Source organism: Macadamia integrifolia, unplaced genomic scaffold (assembly GCF_013358625.1).
Source record: "Macadamia integrifolia cultivar HAES 741 unplaced genomic scaffold, SCU_Mint_v3 scaffold2209, whole genome shotgun sequence".
NCBI lineage: Eukaryota > Viridiplantae > Streptophyta > Magnoliopsida > Proteales > Proteaceae > Macadamia > Macadamia integrifolia.
In genome coordinates this window covers 70054-84641 of record NW_024868570.1, presented here as the reverse complement: position 1 = coordinate 84641, position 14588 = coordinate 70054, and positions in this window count along the sequence as shown.

Below are 14588 nucleotides of genomic sequence, written 5' to 3'. Positions count from 1 at the left end.
GCTTAGTTATTGAGGGCATGGTACACTTTATATTCGGTCGGTCGGCCTCGGGCTATAATCGGGTTCTTTAATCGGCTTTAGTCGGGCCTTAATCGGGCTACGGACATGTTTAATGTTAAACGGGTTTTAACCGATTTTTATACGGGCCCTCTTTAAAATGTGCACTTATATTCCTGCCCACTCATGCAAACCCAAAAAAATGAAAATAAATCAATAAATGATACCAAATATAACCATTATTTAAAATGTGAACATGTCTTTACTTTTTAGTTTTTATTCTTTAATTTGGGGGGGGTAAAATAGGTATTCTACGATCATTAAAGGGTCGGGCCAAGTCGATGCACAATAGGCCGGTCTCGGTGGGGCGTTATTCGGTGGGGTACCCGACGATCCAAGTAGCAAAACCGAGACCGACCATTTATAAACGGGCCGGGCTCAAGCCCGACACATTTAATAAATGGTCTGGGCCGGGCCGATCTATAAACAGTCGGTCCTTGTCGGTTTAGTCGGTTCGGGCCACGAATTGACACCCCTACCTTTTATTATATAGCTGTTATATGAAAAGATAGAATTCTTTCAATTCTTTCATTGTATAGCTGTTATATTTGTGTGATATTCTTTTCCCTGTAAAGTTCTTTTTTTCTATAGACTTACATTGTATGGGTGTCTAATTTTGTGTGTTTATATGGGTTTCCTACATGAATACAAGACACAAGATTTTATTAATTTACATGGTATCAGAGCCTTCTCTAGAATCTCTGGAGCATTCCGATCATCTCCGCAGCAAGAGTTTAGATCTCAGCCTCTGCCAAGCAATCCGATCCTCCAATTCCAATCCTCCATTGTCCTGTGAGCAATCCGTGCCTCTGTGAACAGTCCTTATTCAATTCCACTGCTCTTTGTCCATTGATCTCAGCCTCCAGCCAAAAACTATCGTGGGTACCATCATTCCTCACTTACTAGTTCTTATCCTTTTATATATATATATATATATATATATTTGTTGCCACCTATTTTCTTTGTTTTGTTGCAACCTATTTTCTGCCACCCATTACCCATTTGCTATAGTACCATCCTACGTCTCTTGCTCTTTTCATTGACTGCTATTATTATTATTTTTTTTTCATTATTTGTTCTTCCAAAATGGAAAAATCTTAGATATTGTCGATTAAATGATACAAAACTATGGTATTTGGAGGTTTCATTTTTAATTTTTTGTGGAAGGGAAAGGTTTGTGGGGCTATATCGATGGCTCGACATCCCAACCACCTGTTACTGATCCTTCCAAGTCATCTGATTTGGCTAAATGGAAGATTGGTAATGTTAAGATTATTGCTTGGATTCTTGGTGCTAGTGATCCGCATATTGGTATTCCTATACGCGGTTTTTCCACGGCTCATGAGATGTGGTCATATCTTGAACGAGTTTATTAGCAATCAAATTTAGCCAGAAAATTTCAAATTGAAAATGATTTAATTTCATATGGTTAGGGAGAGAAGCGTATTCAGGAATATTATGCTGGTTTCCTCAATTTATGGAATGAGTATGAACAGGCTTATATAACTTCCGATTTATCTGATTGTTGCATTAGCACTTTATAGAAAATACATGTTGAAAGAAAAGTTATGCATTTTCTCATGAAATTGAGAGCTGACTATGAGGTTGTTCGAGCTAACATCCTCCGTAGGGGTACCCTACCTGAAATGGATTTGGTTTTTGGGGAGTTGCTTCAGGAAGAGACTCGACTTACTACTCAAACTACCCTTAACCAAAAGAAGGATAATGTGGTGTTCTTCACGAACAAAATCAAATCGAAGCCTTCCTCTTGTGATTTTTCTCATGTTCAATATTATGAATGCAAGGCTACTGACCATACTGCTTTTCATTGCAATAAACGCAATTTCTGTGTTTATTGTAAGAAAGATGGTCACATTATCACTGAATACAAAGTGAAACCACCAAGAACCTTCACCTCTAGTCCGCGTACTGTTCAACCAAGGGCTTATCAAGCTTCTGAAACACCATTCTCTGCACCCTCTACACTTGATTATGAGAAAAACAATGTTTCTGCTATTGTTGGTATCAACTAGTCCAGAGCAGCTTGACCTCTACCATTTCTTCTGCATTTTTTGCTGTTGGGTTGTTTGGTAAGGTTGCTTTTTATTCCTCTCTGAATACTCCTTTGTGGATTCTTGACTCTAGAGCTTCTAATCATATAACTGGTGTTTTTTCTTCTACTATTATTCCTAGACCTTGCAATGATGGTTGACAAATTCTTACTACCAATGGTGATAAGCTAAATATCATTGGTAGTAATAACTTATCACTATCTACTTCCTGTCTCACCCCCTACAGTTAACCAATGTTTTTCTTGTTCCTAGGCTCACAACTAATCTTATGTCCATTGGTCAATTGGTAGATGAGGGAATCTTATGTCCATTGGTCAATTGGTAGATGAGGGTAATATTGTTAACTTTTCTTCTCATGGTTGTGTGATTCAGGACCCGCGCACTGGGAAGGTGATAGCGAAGGGGCATAAAATTGGTTTTGTTTGCGTTGGAATTTGAAACATTGAAGAGCACGTCTTCTCCTCCGTCCTATTTACCTAGTTCCTCTTTTCTTGTTTCTTCCTCTTCGGAATTTACTTCATCTAATAATTTGTGGAATCTGTGGCATCGTCGTTTAGGCCATTTATATTATGACAGACTGGAGTAATTGTTTCGTAATGGTAGCTTACCCAACAAAATTTCTTCTTTGCAATCTGTGGAAAAATCATATGTGATTTGTTCTTTATGTAAAAGTACGCATTTACAATTTCCTTCTCATTCCTCTGTGAGCACTGCTCCCTTTGATATTGTTCATAGTGATGTTTGGAGACCAACGCCGATTTTGTCTCGGCTGGGATATTGTTATTTTTGTTATTTATTGATGATGCTACCTGATACACATGGATTTATTTTATGCGTAAACGATCTGAATTTTTTGAACATTACAAAACTTTCTCTTTTATGGTTCACACGCAGTTTAACTCCAAAATAAAGGTGTTTCAATCTGATTCTGGTGGTGAATACACTGATGATATTTTTCTTCAATTTCTATCCCAAGAAGGTACTTTAGCACAAAAATCTTGTCCTTCAACTCCTCAGCAAAATGGGGTTTATGAACGTAAAAATCGTCATATTCTTGCAGTTGTTCGGACATTACTTCAAGACTCTCATGTCCTTGTGACTTTTTGGGTTGAGGCGGTCTCCACTGTAGTATTTCTCATTAATCGTATTCCATCTTCTGTATTGCACAAACAATCTCCGTATTATTGTTTGTTTGGTTCTATTCCTGACTATTATTTATTTTGGGTTTTTGATTGTTTGTGTTTCATTCATTTACCTCCGTATGAACGAACCAAGCTTTCTTCTCAAGCTGCAATGTGTGTCTTTGTGGGCTATATAGTTTTGTGCATAAGGGTTTTGTATGTTGTGATCCATCTCTTTGTCGTTTGCACATCTCTCGTCATATTGTTTTCATGAAACATATTTTTTATTATACTCATATTAAGCGTTGTCCTATTTCCTCTGTTTCTTTTCTTCCTCTCTTTGATGTCGCTTCCTCCTCTTCTGCTCCTCTTCAAGAGTATCAACACCGACAAAGATAGACGACTCCAACATCGCCCCTGCCTATGCCTTTGGTGTCAGGTTCTGATCATATATTATCACCGGCTTTTGATCCTGAGGTAGCTCGTATTGATTCTAATATTTCTTCCACTAATGTTTCTTCTGTTAGTCCTATGGTTTCTTCTTCTGATCCTATTTTACGTCGTTCCACTAAGGTTTCTGAGCCTCCTTTTTTGTATGGATTTTCAGCTAATGTTTCTAGTGCTTTGCTTACTTCTCTTGATCCTTATACTTCATTTGCTCTGTTTGCTCCATTGGATCCCGTTACTTCTCTTCCTAAATCTTACCAGCAGGCATGTCGTATTCCTTGTTGGCAAGAGGCTATGGGCTTAGGACTTAATGCTTTAGTGGAAAATGATACTCGGGATATGGTGCCTACTCCTCTGAATACTCCAGTTATTGGGTGTCATTGGGTATATTCTGTGAAGCTCAAGTCTAATGACTCTATTGATAGATATAAAGCTCGTTTGGTTGCTCAGCGAGATAAACAGGAATATGATATTGACTGCTCTGAGATTTTTGCTCCAGTTGCTAAGATGATCACTGTTCGTGTCATCTTAGCTCTTTCCGTTGTCCGTCAATGACCTATATTTCAAATGGACATTAAGAATGCCTTTCTACATGGTCATTTGAAGGAAACGGTTTATATGCACCCCCCTCCTGGTCTTTCATATAATCAATTGATGGTTTGTAGACTAAAGAAATCCTTATATGGTTTGAAGCAAGCTCATAGGGATTGGTTTGAACGTTTTCGGGAGTTGGTTATTCATGCTGGTTTTACTCAGAGTTACCAAGATTGCTCATTGTTTTTCCATTATTCTCCTAAAGGTATGGCGTTTCTTCTATTATATGTGGATGGCATTCTTATTACTGGCGATGATATTGATGCTATTACCACATTGAACTTGCTCCTAAGTTCTTCCTTTAAGATGAAGGATTTGGGTCCTGTCACATATTTTCTTAGACTCGAGGTTCACTACTCTAAACGGGGTTACTTTGTTAACCAACACAAATATGTTCAAGATTTGATTAAACTGGCCAACTTAACTGATGACAAGAAAGTGGATACTCCTATGGAAATTAATGTCAAATACTCTAAGCATGCTGGAGAACCTCTTTCTAATCCTATTATATATCAACAGCTTGTGGGAAGTCTCATCTATCTTATTATGACTCGTCCAGATATTTCTTATGCTGTCCATATTGTTAGCCAGTTCGTTTCGTCACCTGGCCAATTGCACCTCACTGCTGCTCACAGCATTATTCGCTATTTGCGAGGTATAGCTATACAAGGGCTATTTTTCTCCTCATCTTCTTCAATTAAATTGCATGCCTATGCTAATGTTGATTGGGCTAGTTGTCTTGACTCTCGGCGCTCTACTTCAGGATGGTGTGTTTTTCTTGGTGACTCTCTTATTTCTTAGAAATGTAAGAAGCATCATACAATTTTCAAGTCATCTGTAGAGGCTGAATATCGTTCCATGTCATCAGTTTTGTAGTGAGATTGTTTGGCTTCATGGGTTATTTAAAGATTTCTCTATTTCATTTTTGAAGCCAACACCTCTCTATGCTAATAATACTAGCGCCATTCGCATTGCTTCCAATCTAGTATTTCATGAGCGCACGAAGCACATTGAGGCTGATTTTCATTTCATTTGTGACAAATTTCTTAATAACCTTATTTCTCTTCCTTACATAGCTTCTGCTCATCAGATTGTAGACATTTTTACTAAAGCTATGTCTTTAGCTCGTCATTGGTATCTTGCATCCAAACTTTTGTTGTCCACTCATAATCAGTTTGAGGGAAAATGTAAAGAGAAAGGATAGGATTCTTTCAATCTTTTCATTGTATAGTTGTTATATGAAAGGATAGGATTCTCTCAATCCTTTATTGTATAGCTGTTATATTTGTGTAATATTCTCTTTCCCTGTAAAGTTGTTTCTTTCTATAAACTTACCTTGTATAGGTTTGTGTAATATTCTCTTTCCTTGTAAAGTTCTTTCTTTCTATAGACTTACCTTGTATGGGTGTCCAATTTTGTATATTTATATGGGTTTCCTACATGAATACAAGACATAGAATTTTACTGATTTACAATCCATACTTGATGGGGTTAACTACAAAGAAAAAAAAGAAAAAAAATGAGAGTTAGAGGAAATAGGTAACAACCCAATAAGTTAGGGGATTTCAGTTAAGTGGGGTCGGCTACATAAATCCTAGCCCTCCAATAGGTTCTATCCAAAGTTATACTTAGGATAATACCACGACTGTGCATGTTTATTCTTCAGCATTTTACATATTGGCATAATTTTAGGTCTATCCTTAACTTTTTTAGTTCATTCCAACTGTAGAAGATCACTCCTCCTTACTAGGGCATCCTCGGTCCTCCTCTGGACATGTATATGGCCGTATCACCCCAGACCTAAGCCAAACATATGAAGGGCAAAATGACTACCATCCCTTTTTCATTCAAAAATTCCATCATTGTCGGATGCTCATTTGCGCTCTTATTAGCCTTGCATTAGTGCAAATGCTATGGAATTTGATGGTGATCGTCCTCCCTATTTATATTATTCTAATATTCTAAGGTTGCATTTGGTAACATTTTTGTTCCAGAAACGATGTTTCGTATCAAAAATGAAATTTTCATTTTTTGTGTCAAAATGTCTTTTTTTTTTTTTTACAAAACTGGAACGATGGAACTACCTTTTGTCATTCAGTAAATTCTCTTTTTTTCGGTCTTTTTTTTTCACTTTTTGTTCCAAAAAAAAAAAAACTGAAACACAAGAAAATACCAACACATCTTGACTACTAATTTGTTTCTTGATTTAAATTTTTTGTTCTCCTTTGATGCAAATCAGTGGCATTAAGTCTCACCTTACCAACTAAAGAAATCCAAGGCTTGTCGCAAATCCTAACCGATTTTTCTGTTCCCAATCACCCACAATAGACCCGCCCCCTTTGCGATAAGACCCTTTCAAAATACTCCTCTATCCCCAAGAATTTTTTAAGAAGTTGTCAACCCAATTTTATCATTATAGGATTATTGATATGAAGAATTAGATTCTTAGTCCCAAGTCCTCACCCTCCTTCAAATTTTGGTTTATATAGTGAGTACCATGCATCTTTCTTTCATCCAGATTCTGCCCTCATATTTTTTTTTGCTAACAACGGGTATTTGGTCCTTCGGCCTGACTAGTCCCATGAGTCCATACTGACCCCACAATCGCATAAATCAAGTTATATCGAGGTTGAATGAGAACCATTCAACTTTCAATGAAAGCAGTGAAGAGCACTAAACACCCCGTGTGAGTGGTCCAAGATGTGTCTAGTGAAAATCAAACTTAGGACATCCGAGTTTACAACTCATATCAAATTCATTGTATCGTGTTCTATTTAAGTTTAATTCATCAAGCATCTTTTCCAATAATTTTAAGTATGCTATTGCATATGTCATAATGGTCTAACAGTCTTACAAGGGATCCTATGACGACTCAAGAAAAAGATCACAAGAGATAGAAGAGGGGCCAAGAGGGCCACAACCTTTTGACAAGTAGGAAATAATTCTGCTGTCATGGGGGCTTTGATGGCTACATACATCAAGTCCGGTAAGGGATTGCATTTCAATTATTGAAACTATCATGTGTTAAATATCGAGGTCAATATTTATAATTAAATATATAGTTTTTTTTACATCAAATATTGGTTATAAGGGGATAATGATATTGGGGAACAATGAAAAGCCAATTAATAAGATTTCACGTGGCAAAGTCTCATCCACTTTAAAAGATTTTCGAATTTTTTTTTTTTTTTTTGGGTATGAATTTTTCCAAATATTCCACTTAAACAAACTGTAATGTAGGAATTGTGATGGATGAGTGGATTGATAATCACTTGCTTCCTCTCTACTAACTACTCACTAGGAGGAGGTCCATTCACTAAGGCTAAGAAGTCTATTCTTTGGGCTGGACCCTCCAATGATAGGAGAGGATTCTTTCTCCGGATGGATTTCTCTCCTCAGAAGTTGGATTTTATTGATAAATCAAGATTGGATAAAATGACACAAACACCATTGGCATCCAATGTTAAGTGGTAAAGCAAAGTATTGAAAAATGTGGGACCATCAAAATGATGCATCGACATACATAAAAGGGTTTGCAATTACATGAAAGGGTAAATAAAAAAAAAATTCAGTATAGAATTTTGCATGCAGAAATTCTGGATCATTAATTAGATAACAAATAGTCACAATAGCCACCTCATCTTTTATGCACACAAGGTTCCATTTGGTTGTAAATAAAATGCAAACATTTCCATGCGAATTGAAATATCCCAAGGGAAAAGACATTTTTGATGTCTGATTGTATGAAAAATGCAAATATTTACTTGAGAAGTGAAATATACTTTATAAGAAATGCAAATATTTCCCTTCATTTCAATACACTTTCCCCACTATCCTCGCAACCAAACAAAGCCTAAATATGTATACTACAAAACCTTTTGCCACCAATAAATGTTATTTGGGAGAGTGTTCCCTCCGACTGATGTAAGCTTATAAGGATTCCTCTTTTGAATCTTCCAATGGAGGCATTTCACTAAACAATAAAATGTGAAGAGATGTACAAAAGTGATACGCATACTTTTCTTTTTTTGGGTAGAGATTGGTTTATATATTTATGCATGACCAACACAAGGATTCCAATCGACATAAATCAAAGATCTAAGATAGGGCTTTCCAAGGTAGAAAGTCAAGTCACGAACTCACGCTATTAATCTCTCTAGAAATATGGGGAAAAGGGCAAGAAGTGATACGCATACTAAGGTTGTGGGAATCTTTTCCCCATGACAGTTACAGATAGATTGATACAAGATTACAAGTACAAAGAGCCTACAAGTACTCCAACAATTTAAATGAGGCTTTAAGGTAATGAGACTTTTCATGGACAAATAACCCACCAATTGAATTGATTGCACATTGTGAATGAATAGATTGTTAGTGGAGGCAGGTTGGATTCTTAGTTTGTTTATTTTCCTATCGAATCGAAAAAGCAGCCAGGTCACAACCACATTGTTCCCTTTTATGGGAAAAGAGTATAAGATAGGCTTTCAAATCTCACCTCTTTAGTCACTAACCTATGCTTTTTAGATACTAAACCTTAGAGTTAACGAAATTGCTTTATTTAAAAAAAAAGGTGGAAAACTACATTAATATCAATAATGGAATGTTCCCGCTTAGATGTCTCATCAAAATTTTTATTTTATTACTTTTTAATTAATTATTGTTATAATTATGGGCTAGAAGACTAGGGCAGCTGGTTTTGATCATTTAATATTTATTTAACGTTAAGAGGATCAGGACTATATGATGGGTGGGTAAGCTAGGATTGGATACACACAAGTCAAACATAGGTCTTTCATTAGGTGAAGAATTTTTTAAGCTATTAGACCTTTCTCTAACCAATGAAATAATTGTAGATCAAGATTTGTGGAATATACAAGTCTAGAACTTAATCCCACATGACAACCCTAACTACCACATGTCACTAGCTATTGGTCAATCAAACCATGGGACATATGAGAAATTTTTGGATGGATCATACGTCAAATTTAGTCATCCGCATCTTATCATATCTCAAAAATATTTTTTGTTTAACAACAATTTCAAGGGAATAAATAGATATATAGATGATTGTACTACTTTGTGTTAGGTAATACTATAGAGGATAAAGTTTTTTTCTACAATGAGTGAAGTAAAAGTATACTCACCTAGGGTCATAATTACTCTACTCCCGTATCATATGGAGTGGGTAATGTCCTCCCCGTTGTCTGAGACACCCAGACCTACAATATCGGCTAAGAGATGAAGGGAAACTACCTCATACTATAGACAAGTCTACTGAATTAAAGTCTCATTCCACGTGGTTAGATTGGATGTTTGCCTCTTACGTCTTAAAAGTTAAAAAAAATACTACCCTCAATTAACACTTGGGCTTTAAAGAAGAGATAATGCAAGGTAATGATAGCTACTATATTCGAGAGGGTTCTAAGAACAAGCGGCATAGAGAGCAAAGAGGTCATTTCATAGGGAGAGCAGAGATATAGAGAGAGGGTGCGCCTTTGTGTGGTTGGTTAAGAGAAGCTTATGCCATAACATATATAATTGATCCCTTATGCAGCCCATCTAAATCTAAATAGTATGTCTCCCAATTCTGTTATCATTTAACATTTGGTAAGGAGTAAATAGTTATTCCATTGATGCCTTGTGCTCATAAGTTCTTTATGCCCAAAGCCTCCTTTAATATAATCGATTTTGAGTTAAAAATCTAAATATCTACTCTCTCTTTCTCTCCCAATCAGAGCATGAGATTTCTTACCAATATATTTTACCCAAGAAAAATCATCTCCTTAGATTAAGAATTTTCTCAAGTCAAGATGAAGGAGGAATTTTTCACTAATGACCATCATTGCACTTGGATGAATGTCATGAAACAATGAAAAGGATTTTGAATCTCCATAAATAGAACTGAGAGTGATAACAATGGTAGGTTCATGGGTATTTTTTTTCATCATAGTTTAAGGAAAACATTCTCAATCTCAAAAGCTAATTTATTTATTAAGAAATAAAAACAATAATTGATTTATTGTTTAACTTTTAGACTCACATTTATTTCTAAGAAGTAAAAACAAAACAATGGCAGATGCTAAAATAAATAAAGCACCGTCAATCCATTACCCTCAAGCCATGAAGAAAGAACCAATTAAACAATCTACCAAGAACCTTATTAAATACTAGCCGCGTTGTTTGCCCTACTTTAACTCTAATTAAATAACATCAAAATAGCATCTTGGAAATCTTTATAAAAATTGAAAACATGAGAGTGTTAAGAAATAGGCTCAGTGTATAGCAAATAGGCTCAAACCCTTCCTTCACTCTCTTATCAGCCTCACCCAAAGTGCCTTCGTCCCAGGTAGGTCCATCTCGGATAATATATACATTGCGCACAAGGTGCTTAACCATGTCCACAAATCAAAGAGTAGGTCTAGGCTTATGGCAATCAAATTAGACTTATGTAAAGCATATGATAGAATATAATGGCATTTCCTTGAACAGATCCTTCTGAGAATGGGTTTTGCAGGTCAATGGGTGAAATGGATCATGCAATGTGTCACCACGGTGCAATACCACGTCAAGGTGAATGGATCCATCATTGGCCATCTCAATCCAGATCGCGGTTTGTGCCAAGCCTGCCCTTTGAGCCCATACATATTCATCCTTTGTCAAGAAGCTTTGTCATGTCTCTTCAGCCAAGCCCTAACCAATCAGTCGATCACTGGAATCAGAGTCAGGAGAGGAGGTCCCCTTATCACTCACTAATGTTTGCGGATGACTGCATGGTTTTCTCCAAGGCTACCACATTACAATGCCAAATGGTGTGGAATATCCTTTTGGAGTATTGCAATGCATCTGGATAGCAAATAAATCTGGGGAAATCGAGTATACTATGCAGCCAAAAAACCGATCATTCTATCGGTTGTACTATCTCCTCAATCACAAAGCTCAAGGAAGTCAAATCACATGGGTTGTACTTAGGTCTGCCATCATCCTTTGGGAGATCAAAAAGACAGGTCTTCCCATTGATTAAATCAGTTGGAAGGACAAATTTCTATCGGTAGCTGGAAAGGAAACCATGATTAAATCAGTCATTTCCAGCATGCCCACATATGCAATGTCAATCTTCCTTCTCCCACATGACCTCAACAAATGGCTCAATAGTTTGGTTTAAAAATTCTGGTGGAAAAACAACATCGGGCATGGAATCCCTTGGGTGAAGTGGAACAAGTTGTGCCTTAGCAAAAAGCTTGGTGGAATGAGATTTAGGGACTTCAAGCATTTTAATCATGCTCTCTTAGCTCGGCAATGCTGGATACTCATCAATCAGCCCAACAGTCTTTGGGCACAAGTCCTAAAGGCTAAATATTTTCCTCGCTCACAATTTCTTGAAGCTCCTACTCCCAAATCATGCTCTTGGGGATGGAAAAGCATCCTAAAGGGAAGGGAACTGATTCTTAAGGGTGCACGGCGAAGAATAGGCAACGGCCTAACCACCAACATTTTCATTGACCCCTAGGTTCCATCGCTACCCCAAGGCAGAATCAGCTCAAATCCATCCACTTCGGTTCCACAAGAGGTTGGTTGCCTTATTGATTGGCGCTTCAAATATTGGAGGACTGATATTCTCTATGAAATCTTCACCCTGGCTGAAGTCAATGCAATTTTGAAGATCACAATTCTATCAGAGACCCATGAGGATGGCTAGATTTGGGCAATTGCGAAGAATGGGAATCGACTTATTTTTCAAGCTTTATGTCTTCCTCAAACCTGGCTGATATTACTTCCTCTTTAAGATTTGATCCCTATTGGTCCATGATTTAGAAGATGGACATCATTCCAAAAATCAAGTCCTTCTTGTGGCGATGTGGTCACAATGCCTTTGCGGTCAACCAAACTTTGTTTAAGCGCCGAATCAGAGATAGTCCCATTTGTACATTGTGTCAAAAGGAAGAGGAGTCCATCATTCATGTTATTTTCAAATACAACCATGCAACAGACTGTTGGAAAGCATCCCCTTTGCATTTGAACACTGAGGACTTCTTAGGCCAGAACATCCAAGAATGGATCATTTTCATTCGCTCCAAATACAAGGATGCAGGGAGCTCCAAGGAAATCGATCATGTGGAGTTCTCTCCTATGGCAGATATGGAAAGCTAGAAATCGAGGCACCTTTGAGTTTCAACCGCCTACCCTCCAATCAACAATGGTTGCCTTCAACCACTGCGTGGGTACAGGACAGCTTGCTAGATGCCTATCAGCCCAGTGCGAGTGTCCCACATCCACCCCCATTGCTGCCCAACAGGAATGCGCACTACATCACTTCTCCATCTTCACAGATGGGGCTTGGCAGGGATCTACAGGTTTCGGGGGCCGCGGGTCTATCATTTGGGACCCAGGTGGGAACTTCATCACGGCAAAATGCAAATGGGGTTACTGTTTATCTGCCTCCACCATCGAGGTGGAAGCCATTCGAGATGGTTTGCTTCTTGCTTACACCCTCGGTCAGCAAAAAGTCACCATCTTCTCCGATTGTTCAATTGCAGTTGCAGCTTTAAATGGTCATCCCTGGTCTCTAGACTGGGCGGCAAGTGCGCTGGTCACAGATGTCACCCAACTTCACTCTCTTTTTCAATATGTTTTCTTTCGTTTTGTTAGCAGATCTCACAACTTAACAGCTGATTTTCTTACTTCTGGTGCATGTAGATTTCGTTTGTCTCGTGTGTGGTTAAGTCCACCACCTTTCATTGTAAATTCAAACCTTATGTCTTTCAGGAGTTTCACCCTGGATGCTTTTATTGAATGAATACATTTCTGTCCAAAAATAAGAAAAATAGAGTATTATCAAATCTTTCATAAAAAATAAATACAAAAATAAAAAATTGGGAAAAAAAAGCATGTAATAAAGCCAGCAGAGCCCCTGTTTCTAGTTTTAGAGAGGGCAAAATGACCACCCTATCCCTTATGAATGATAGAAATTTTGTCTCTTTCAATATTTCCACACATGTTCTCATTGGCCTTATGGTGGAGTAAGGGGCGCTGCCTTTTAGGGACCCTCTCCCAAAAAAGTACATATCAATGATTCAAATCACTAGCTTGAGGCCATGAAAGATATAATGACAACACCACCCTCTCCCCCCCCCCAAAAAAAAAAAAAAAAAACCTACCAAGGGCTTTGTTAGATATTAGCTGCCTTCGTTGGCCTACCTTCAGGTCTCATAAGAAAACATTTAATAAAGAAAGGGTGTCAATCTTGGATTTGGATCAAAATCGAAACTGAACCAACCAAGTAATCCTAAAACTGGTTAACCCTTTAATGAGTCGATTTTGGTCGTGGCTTTAAAAACTATAGCTAATTAGTTGGTCTGATTCTAGACTAAGACCGATAGATCTCTAATGAATAACCTATAGAAATTGAACATGGAGCAAAATGAAAAAAATCACATAAAACCAATTTTTTTTTTTTTCAATTTGTAGAACTGGTTAAATTATTTTAGCGCATCATTTTTTCTTTTTTTTGGGTTTTCAGAAAAAAACTATTTACCTATTGATACTATAGTTTGCAATTAGATTTTATACTTTGTATAACCGATTATACACTCTAATCAATTTTGAACCGAACTAAATTTGATTAATTATAACCACTAAACAAAAACAAAATTAAATTGCGACCAAGCAAACTGGTTACTGAATGTTCTTGGTCCTAAGAATATGATTGATTAGTTAATTTGTTGGTTTTAATTTTTTTTTTTTAGCATAATTGGTTCTAGTCTTGGGCCTTAGAGATTGAAAACAATTGAAACAGCATTAACACCTTTAAAAGTTGAAAATATGTTATTAAAGGTTTCAAAGAGGCAATGACAATGGGAAAGAGACACCATCTCTAATGGCCTCCATCAATTTTTTAGTTATTTTAATGAACCCGTCTTCTCACACCAAGACAGTTTTGGCAACACTGGCAAGGATGTATGTTCTAACTTTAGGACCAATTGATACAGATGTGTGAAAATCGTCTATAATGTATTGGTGAAGTAAGCATATGGTGGTTGAAAATCCTTTGGAACACGTGTCTAGATGCTCTCAACCGTCTAATACTCACCATATATTATCGTTCACTGCATAAGATATGGATTCCATGCAGAGCCCTCAACTGCAAAAACCAATCAATCAATCAATATTATAAAGAACAAAATGGTCCACCAAAGAAGAAGTGGAAAATGCTTAAAATTGAGTCATAAATCCAGCCCTTAGTGGCTGTCAGAGTAAAATAGTTATAATGGAGACTTTTTTTTTTTTGGGGGGGGGGGGG